This window comes from Nicotiana attenuata, unplaced genomic scaffold (assembly GCF_001879085.1).
Source record: "Nicotiana attenuata strain UT unplaced genomic scaffold, NIATTr2, whole genome shotgun sequence".
Lineage (NCBI taxonomy): Eukaryota > Viridiplantae > Streptophyta > Magnoliopsida > Solanales > Solanaceae > Nicotiana > Nicotiana attenuata.
This window is the reverse complement of record NW_017670299.1, coordinates 851,635-860,953: the sequence shown is the minus strand read 5'-3', so window position 1 is coordinate 860,953 and position 9,319 is coordinate 851,635. Positions and strand designations below refer to the sequence as shown.

The following is a 9,319-nucleotide window of genomic DNA, read 5'->3' as shown; positions in this document are numbered from 1 at the left end:
AACTGTGACGACCCAAAGGGGCCATCACCTGTTTTCTTACTCATTCTGTACTTTTGAGACCTTAAAAACCTCATTTGGGGTTACCTCGATTTGCGTGCGCAGTCCGGGCGCATAGCCGGAAAGCTTAAATATGAATTCTGTGAGAAAAATGCTAAATTTTGATATTAAATTGAATAAATTTGACTTCGGTCAACATTTTGGGTAAACGGACCCGACCCGTGATTTGACGGTCCTGAAGGGTTCGTAGGAAAATATGGGACTTGGGCGTATGCCCGGAATCAAATTCCGAGGTCCCAGGCCCGAGAAATGAATTTTTGTGTGAAATTATTTTCTGAAAATAATTAAGGAAAATAGAAATGAAATTTGAGTAAAAGACTTTGGTATCGGGCTCGCATTTTGGTTCCGGCGCCCGGTACAAGTCTTATATATGATTTAACCACTTTCTGTAAAGTTTGGTTGAAAACGGACGTCGTTTGACGTGTTTCGGACTTAAAATGGAAATTTGATGTTTTATGAAAATTTGGAAGAAATCATGAGTTTTGAGGCTTGATTCGATGTATATGATGCTATTTTGGCGATTTGATCGCACGGATAAGTCCGTAGGATATTTTTGAGGTTGTGTGCATATTTGGTTTGGAGCCCCGAGGGCTCGGGTGAATTTTGGATAGGCCACGGAGTGCATTTTTGAACTAATTAAAAATCCGGTATGCCTCTTCTGTGATCTTCGCATTTGCGAAGTGACTCTCGCAATTGCGAGCTCGCAAATGCGAGCTTTGCATCGCAATTGCGAGGAAGGGAAAAGTGTAGCTGTGTCGCAAATGCGAATAATATGTTCGCAAATGCGAATAAGGTCAGTCGCAAATGCGACGATTATGATTGCAAATGCGAAGGTTAGCCGGTCGCAAATGCGACTTTGGGCTCGCAAATGCGAAGTCCTTAATTTCCTGGCAGAGTTTGCAAATGCGAACCTCACCTTCGCATTTCCCAAGTCTGCAGGGTTCGCAAATGCGAACTCACCTTCGCATTTCCCACATCTGAGGCCCAACAAATTTTATACTTAGTCGAATTATCATCATTTTTCACCATTCTTTCAAAACCCAAACTCCATAGGTGATTTTTCAAGAACAAAACTTCTTCCAAATCATTTGTAAGTCGATTTTTACTTAATTCTTTCAGTCATTAACATCATTTAACATGTTTTTCCACTTAGAATCAATGATTTTATAGGTGAAATTGGGGGTTTTGGGTAGAACCTAGGTTTTTTAAAAATTGGGGATTTGGACCTCAATTTGAGATCCGATTTCAAAACAAATTACATATTTGAGTTCGTAGGGGAATGGATAACCGGGTTTTGGTTTGAACTTTGGGTTTTGACCACGTGGGGCCGGGGGCGATTTTGGAATTTTTGGGAAAAACTTTGGAAAATTCATTTTTTATGCATTCAAATTGATTCATTTAGTGTTTATTAAAGTAATTAAGTAACTTGTGACTAGATTCGAGCGGATTGGAGGTGGAATCACAGGGTAAAGCTATAGTTGAGGCTTGAGTTGAGTTCAAGGCATCGAGGTAAGTGTTTGGTCTAACCCTAGCTTGAGGGACTATGAGTTGAGTCTTATTTGCTAATTGCTTCGTGTTGAGTACGACGTATAGGTATGGTGACGAGTATCTATACGTTGGTGTCTATCATGACCGTGAGTCCTTAAATTATGAATATCTTGATTTCGTTGTATTTCTCTTGCCTTTGTGATGATTCCTATTTGTTGTGAAAAGCTTGTGAAAGGAAATTGTGATATATGAACATCGAGGAGCGTTGGCTCAAGTTATATTACAATTGTGAACATATATGGAATGGTTGAACCCTTTGGAGTATTGGCTCAAGTGGTAAAGTGAAATACGAAATAAAAGTGAAAGGAATAGAAAGAGTATTTAAATTGCTCCCTTGCCGGGATATTGTTGCTTATTGATTATTTTCCCTTGCCGGGACGTTGAGATTATTGATGTTGTGCCCTTGCCGGGATTTAATTGTTTAATTGTGTTCCCTTGCCGGGATTTCTATTATTATTTGTTTATTCCCTTGCCCTTGTTTGTGATTGTTGTTTGGGTGAGGAAGAGTGTTAAAGCACGAAGGGTGATGTCGTGCATTGTTTGTTTATTGTGAGGAAAGAGTGTAAAGCACGAAGGGTGATGCCGTGCATTGTTTGTTTATTGTGAGGAAAGAGTGTAAAGCACGAAGGGTGATGCCGTGCATTATTTGTTTAATGTGAGGAAAGAGTGTAAAGTATGAAGGGTGATGTCGTGCCGCAATATATACCATTCCGTGCCGATTCTATTGATTATATGTGAGGAAAGAGAGTAAAAGCACGAAAGGTGATGCCGTGCACATTTTCATTATATTATTGCTTGGTGAGGACGAGAGTAAAAGCACGAAGGGTGATGCCGTGCACTTATTGCAATTTGCTATGATTTCTTGTTGTTATCAGTTCAAGTGCATTAATTGTCTTATTCCACCATTACTGTGATTCCTTATGTTGGCATTTTCCTTTATTGTGTTACTTGTTATTATTGGCTCGAGGTATCCTTGCGCAACATTATGCTTTAAATTTATGCTATAATTGCTACATGTTTATGTGACTTAATTGCTACTTGACATTTAGCATACTAAATATTAAATTGCCTATTTGCTCCTTATAATCCATAATTAATTTCTATTTGTCATTATTTGTTTTCCTTTGTGAATCATAAATTTTGTGTACTTGTTGTCTTATGAACTCGTATTAATTGTTGCGTTTGTTAGAGTAAATTTTCTTTTGGAGGAACTGTTGATTTAATGAAATGGGAGCAGGTGGTACGCCTACCACAAGTGATATTGAAATGGGAGCGTGTGGTACGCCTACCACGAGTGATATTGAAATGGGAGCGGGTGGTACGCCTACTACGAGATATTGAGAAATGGGATCGGGTTGCACACCTGCAATAAAATGAGTTGAATATGAAAGTTGCCTTATCTCTTCATTTACGGTTAGAAGTTAAATTGTAGATGTACGCTTTATTATTCCTGAAATTCTATTTCTAACTGTTGCCCCTGAAGCATGCTCCCTTCCCCAGCTTAAATTGTTATTTCTTGCTACTTTTCCATTGTACTTGTATATATATCTGCACAGGTTTATTTGGTGGTCTGGTCCTAGCCTCGTCACTACTTCGCCGGGGTTAGGCTAGGCACTTACCAGCACATGGGGTCGGTTGTGCTGATACTACACTCTGTGCTATTTTGCACAGATCCCAGGCTTCAGACAGCAACAGCAATAGAGTGGGAGCAGGCTTCCAGTCCAGTGAGACCCGAGGTAGCCTTGCAGGCGTTCGCAGGCCCTGGCGTCTCCCTTCATCTATATTCCTGTTTCTTTCATGTAATTCTGGAGAGAGTGTTGAGTTTATTTCTTTCAGACTTTTATGTGTAGTATCCTTAGACCGTCTGTGAAATTGTGACACCAGTCTTGGGTAGAGGCTTTTGTCGAGATTTTTCCGCATATTTATTCTGTTTTCTATAATATTGAGACTTCCGCTTATTATTATTTAATTTCATGGCTTTGTAATATTGTCGATAATTGTTAAAACGAATTATGTTATAAATGAAAAAGTAATTAAATTTGGCTTGCCTAGCTCTCATTAGTAGGCGCCATCACGACTCCCGAGGGTGGAAAATCCGAGTCGTGACAAGCTTAAATGAAGGTTGTTTAAAAACTTTTATCTAACATTTTCGACAGAGGCTCAGTATATAGATGAGTGAAAACAGTCATTAAATCAACATTTTCGATAGAACTCACTCTAAAGAGAAGTGAAAATCAATAAGTTCATAATCAGGCCCCTCAGGCAAACATCACTCATGTGCATGTATATATCCATCGCCCCTCGGGCTAGCCTCTCAGTCACTCGTGACTCAACTCCTATTATCCAGCACTCACACTCAGCACTCACGCTCAATAGGTACCATCTAGTAACCGCTGCGGCGTGCAGCTCGATCCATATATCGCTGCGGTGTGCAGCCCGATCCATATATCGCTGCGGCGTGCAGCCCAATCCATATATATAGTCGACTGCGCTCACTGGGGGTGTGCAGACTCCGGAGGGGCTCCTACAGCCCAAGCGCTATATCGCTGCGGCGTGCAACCCGATCCAACATATCGCTGCGGCGTGCAGCCCGATCCATATATATATACATATATACATATATATATATATATATATATATATATATATATATATATATATATATATTGCTGCGGCGTGCAGCCCGATCCATAGATATATAATCCTCACAACCAGGCCCTNCGTCCACATTCTTTCAGCATCCTCGTCCGAAGGTTGGATTGGCTCGCCCGACTCATTAGGTGGCTGACTGCGTATGAATTCCTCCACGCCAGCTGTGAAGCGACCCTATAAGAAAAATTACATTGAATTAGTATTTCAAAATTTATATAAAAGTAAATCAAAATACTCANGTATTATTTTCTTGGAAAATACCTTATATAGTTGTATCTTACTAGGATTAAAGAAATATTTTGAGCACAAGTTATATGTTTTGTGCTACGAAGATTTTACCGGAAAACCCCCCGAAAAAACCCGAAAAACCTAAAAAACCGAGATTAAAAAACCCGAGTTTTATTGGTTTAGTTTTGTCTTTAGATTTAATAACCCGACACAATTGGTTTAGTTTGATAATTGCAAAATCCGAAACAACCCAACCTATGTAAACCCCTAAATAGGATTTTGACGATTTCTCACAAGTTTACATAAACCGATGTGAAAGATAAGAAAAAGTAAAGTGTATCCTCAATCGCTTAAGCTACAACCCAACATGTTTATTTATTCTGCTTGTTGTAAGGTCATCTTGACTGAGAAGAAGAGTTTTGACCTTGTGGCCTGTGAGGTTATCGTTTTGTAATTACAAATGCTTTCAGTACTTATGAGAGAAAAATGATGAGGGGCCAATTACATCTTGGATTCCATTAAGTTAGTAGATATTTCACTTCCACTAATCAGAGATGCAGTTATTTATGGCATAAAATCCCTTGTAGTAGTTGTACAATATGATATGATTAGCACCCTATAAGTTAAAGCATTAATTAGCACCATACATGCAAATATTACACTGGGAAAAAGGTAAGTTTCCAATCTAATTGAGGTCTGTCATCCAGGAAAATGCAACTGGACTCCTCACTTGATTTTCAGCATTTTTCCATGAAATCCAGCCAAATGCATTCCCTGTTTTAACACCTTTCTTGGACACAAATGTGACTGTGTAATGGAGTTTTTCTCCTACTTTCTTGAATACAAGCTTTGGCGGCTTCACGCTCACTGTAACAGATGAAGGAGCATCGACGGCTACTTCATACACAGACTCTGCAGCTCCAACATTGGTTACTTCCCGAGTGTAACGAACAACTCGCATTGAGTTAATCCCAAACAAGACCGAGAACGAGGGGTAGTTGATCTGCCCAGCATCTGCAAACTTGTTTGCACAAGTGAAGTTGACTCTTTTGACAATAGCTTCTATTTGATCCATAGGGTAGTCCAAGGAGCACAAGAACTTGATATGATCCTGAATCCTTATATTGTATATGAGTCCCGGGGAGAGTGCTTTCTGGGGATTTACATGGCCTGATCCATGAGCCAATGGATTGGAAAATATACCATCCTCTGCAGAATCACGAAACGAGGAGTTGGTGTTATCTTGATTGTACGCGGTTGTCATGATTGCTGATTTTATCGCGCTTGGACTCCATTCTGAATGTACAGCTTTTATCAATGCAGCAACTCCTGTAACATGAGGACAAGACATAGAAGTGCCAGAAATGATATTGAATGAAGTCTTTCGTGTATCGACATCAAGTGAAGTTGGCCCTACATTTTCAGGCCAAGCTGCCAAGATATTCACTCCAGGACCAATGACATCAGGCTTTAATATCTGAGGAGCAATTGCATTTGGCCCTCTTGAGCTAAATCCAGCGACAACCGGGGGATGGTTTAACTTTCACCACTGTCCCAACAAAAGTAAAAACAACTGTTGGATTGCTTTCTGTTTTCACATAGTCTCTTATTACATCCCCCAGCTTCCTCCCAACAGCCACTGCAGGCAATAATTGGCTATCCGCGAGTAACTCCTCCCCCGTCTCGGGTGTATTGGCTAATATCATACCTATTCCATTGGCTTCCTTCACTACTAATCCCTTCTCAACTCTATCATTAGCTCCCCTGTCACATAACACTACTTTTCCGCGAACCATGTTTGGATCGAGCGAACCACGCAAGCACAAATTGCTAGAGGAGTTATTTCCTTTTGGGTAAACTAAGCTCAGCGATTTATTTTCCATTTCTTTTCCACTATACAAAGAGACACCTTGAAGTTTCTGGCCATTACCCAAAGTAACAAAAGCAGGAAAGTCTCGGTCAAGAGTTGCAGCACCAACAGTAATTACCCATGGAGCCGTGTTTACAACTGTTGATATCCCAGGACCATCATTTCCGGCTGAAGACGACACAAGAATTCCTTTCTCAATAGCAGCGAAAGCACCTAGAGCAATGGCATCGTTGTAATATGTTGTTGCATTATTAGACAACGACACGGACAATACATCAACACCATCCATAATAGCACGGTCGAAGGCAGCAAGAATATCTGACCCTGCACAAGTATCATTCCAACACACTTTGTAGCTCGCTATACGGGCTTGTGGCGCCATCCCACGAGCAGTTCCTTCGGCATAGCCAAATAGACTAGCATTTGCCACAATGGACCCTGCATGCAATATGAGTTCAACTGAATCTAGCCTTTCTGACATGAAACATAGATATATATATATATATATACGTGAATAATTACTAATTTTCAATAAATAACACACAATTTATTAAACGCATCAAGTTTAAATATTGAATCGGCCACTACCTGCAGCTGTGGTCGCAGTATGAGTGCCATGACCGTTATAGTCCCGGGGCGATTCAATCTCCTTAGAGCAGCTGCTAGAGACCTTACAACCTTTAACAAAATACTGAGCACCAATAAGTTTCTTATTGCAATGCACATTCGGGTCGAAATCAGGTGCTGATTGGCATTCCCCCCGCCATCTGGACGGCACATTAGACATGCCCACATCACTAAAACTTTTAGACTCAGGCCAAATTCCACTATCAAGAACTCCAATAATAACATCTTGAACAGCATTGTTCAATTCTGGTAAAGTACGTCCAGCCCATGAATTGAGATTATCGAGGCCAAGAAATTCTGGGGTACGGGTTGTTTGGAGGGTGTAAAAAGTGTCTTCATAGACATTAACGACAGTGTCAGATTGGCGGAGTAATTCAACTTCATCGGGATAAAGACTTGCAGCAAAACCGTGAGAAGCAATGTTGTAAATGTAGAGAAGAGAATTTTTATTTGAAGAAGTGAGAGATTGGAGATAGGATTTGTACCATTGATGGTGAGTAGAGAAAGATGGAGGTTTGAGATGATGTTTCATGTGTACAATGTAGCTTCTTTTGGTGGGAAGAACTGCCATTGATGAGTGGAGAAAGAGAAGTAGAATGGTGTATAACAAAATTACTGCTCCCATTAGTAACGAAAACAGAAGAGGATGAAAATGATACGAAATAAACAAAGAAGATGAGCTAACTGTGTGTGAAAGAGAGAAAATCAGGGGGTTTTATTTTCAGTTACCACCATAATTTAAGTCTAAGTTTGCCCCTCAAAATTCTGAAATTACCTTTTGAAAAATCGAACTCTATCATCAACTAGATTGAGATTATGATGAAATTTCCTTTTAAGTGTATAATTGATTCCCTTTTATGTCTTGCAGATATACTTTGTCATTCATTTGAGTTTCGTTTGACCATAATTTATACTTTCTCCATTTCATCCTATATGGTTATGTTCTTAAACTTGCCACGATAACGTTATAAAACATATTATTACGAATAAAAAATTTGAGGTTAAATTATTTCATAAAAATGAATCTTGTTTTCCAGTCTTTATAAAATAAAACAGAGGGAGTACTAAGTTGTATACATTTCTTAAAATCGGCAAAGTATAAAACACATAAAATATGTGTACAATGCCTGGGGTCTATGTGCTTCAGTAAGGACTAAGGAAATTGGAGCTCAGTTTACTTAAGCTGAGAGACTCAAAATTTGATCAACAAAAGAATGCGAAATTTGTTTAGTAGTCTAAACTGGGGAATAAGGGGAAAGTGAATTAAATCCAATTATAATTACAGAATCTGTCGAGCTCAGGGCGAATTAAATGAGGATGAGATAGTCAGTAGAAGTTGCATAGAGATAATTAAGCCCATAATTAATCTGAGTAGTACAAGCTTTAGGTCAATAGGTTTATTTTTTCCACTCTCCTTTAACTTTATTTACTTTTACCATTTTCCTTCTAATTTCCCACTAGCTATTCGGAGGCTTCATTCGTTCATTGAATTTTTTTTTTTTTTTTTTGGGGGGGGGGGGGGGGTTGTGGGTCGTTGTGGCAATGTGAACAATTAGATGGCTCAGAAAACTAAAGTTAATAAATTGCAGAAAATGAAATTTTCAATCGAAGACTTCATTCCCAAGCGACATGATGCATCCCCCTCTATGGCTCTATCTTGAATCTAGATTCATTAACAGAATGGCAGCTTTTTGTAATTATAAAATGATAAAACTCAATTAGTTCTTATGTATATAAGCTACGTTCGAGCATAAATATTCCGCAGGCGAAAGCACAACAAATAATAGCCACCAATCTAATCTTTTCATAATTTGAGAGTTATAAGGTGTTTGGCAATGCTTGTAAGCTGGTCAAACTGGCTTATAAGTACTTTTTGGCTTATCTACGCGTTTGATAAAATTAAAAATGCTTATAAACCAAAAATAAGTCAAAAGTCATAAGTTGTTCTCCCCCAACTTATCAAATTTCAGCTTATAAGCACTTTAAATTTGACCAAAATATTTAAATATTAGAACAAAGCTATTTTCGGACTACAAATTGTCAGTCGTAATTTTCTGACTACTGTAGTCGAAAAATTTATATTTTGTTAAGAAACTTAGTTCAAAGTAATAATATGAACAAGAAAATAGACAGCAATGTAGAGAGAAAGAGATGAAAGATCCTTATTTCTTCAAGTGTTTTCCCAAGTGTGTACAATGTGATGCCCAAACCCTCTATTTATAGGATGGTATAGATAATACAAACTACAAAGGGATGCCATGAATATGGTATTAACTATTGAGAACATGGGGGAAGATCATGGAGGTGTGGGAGTTACATCCATAATGGTAAGAAGTA

General features: G+C 38.9%; 1 pseudogene; it reads right to left on the bottom strand.

Annotated features, from left to right (window-relative positions):
• Window positions 1-5,024: 5,024 nt before the first annotated feature.
• Window positions 5,025-7,664, bottom strand: LOC109237448 (annotated as a pseudogene).
• Window positions 7,665-9,319: the final 1,655 nt, after the last annotated feature.